The following is a 1,262-nucleotide window of genomic DNA, read 5'->3' on the forward strand; positions in this document are numbered from 1 at the left end:
CACACTCCATCCATTCCACCACCGCACTCCCTGTTACACACCACACTTCTCGTGCACCCTCGTTGTTCGCACACCTCGTTCCACACCTCCTCCGTTACGTCCTCCGTAACACTCACCATGGGCGTGCACTCTCGCATCCACCCACTCACACGCTTCAATGGGCTCTCCCACACCTGCGCCACAACCAACTCAGGTGTGCTTCCTCGCACACTCTTACCGTCCATCCCAAGCATGCATCCTCGCACCCGCTCCTCCACCAACTCACTCTCCGGGTCACTCTCACCCTCGCACATACACTCCGTATCGCTCTCACTCTCTGTGTCACACTCCGTACACTTTATAACACGCTCACTCTTTGACGCACACCTTTTCCTCACAGGCACGCCATTTCCACTCACACCACTCCCCACGGACCTTCCACAAACGCCCGGGTGCCATCTCGACCCCAATCGCGCGACAATTCTCTTCGTGCCAAACACTTTGCCGAAAAACCTCTTAGCACCATACACAGCACGACTCACCTTTGGGATCCTCTTCTCCACGTGCACCTGCAAATCTTTATCCACGCGCACCAAGGATTAGCAAGTACGGCATCAGGATGTGAACTTAGACTTTGTGCACAATCCATTTCTCCCTTCAAATCCCGGGCTACCTCCGTCGTCTTTTCACTTTCAACTATACCCATCATTTCTTTGTTCACCTCGACGACCGCTGGCTTTAATAAAATTCCCTCTACCTCAGCGGTCGCCGGCTTCCCTAAACCCCGGGTCGCGATCTCTATACCAGTCATTTTACCCGCGCTTTTCTCCGCCTCGCTCAACCAGCGCTTCTCGACCTGCTTTACCTCGTCGTGCACCCTTGGGACCTGCTCGCCCAACCTGCGGTCTCTGTTCTCCCCCATTTTTTTTATTCGGTCACCCATTCTGTTTTCCATTCCCTCTCTATCGGCCCTCACTTCGCCGGTTATTGCTTCAATTTGGTCTCACAATTGCTGCCCCATTCCCCTGAAATTATCATCTGTCTTTACCATAAAGGCTATCATCTGCTTCATAAACAGGTCCAAATTCATTGGTGGCGCGGGCTCAGCTGCCGCAACCACGTGCGAGCCGCCATTTTGTGCCTCTACAACCACGTGCGTGAGGGCGCCATCTTGTGCACCTGATACCCCCGCAACCACATCCTCATTTCTCTCCTCCGTTATTACTCCCACCTCCTCCCTGGGGTCCTGGGTTGATTCTAACCCCTCTTCTAACTCACCCACC

This window comes from Myxine glutinosa, chromosome 1, assembly GCF_964187855.1.
Source record: "Myxine glutinosa chromosome 1, kmMyxGlut1.1, whole genome shotgun sequence".
NCBI lineage: Eukaryota > Metazoa > Chordata > Myxini > Myxiniformes > Myxinidae > Myxine > Myxine glutinosa.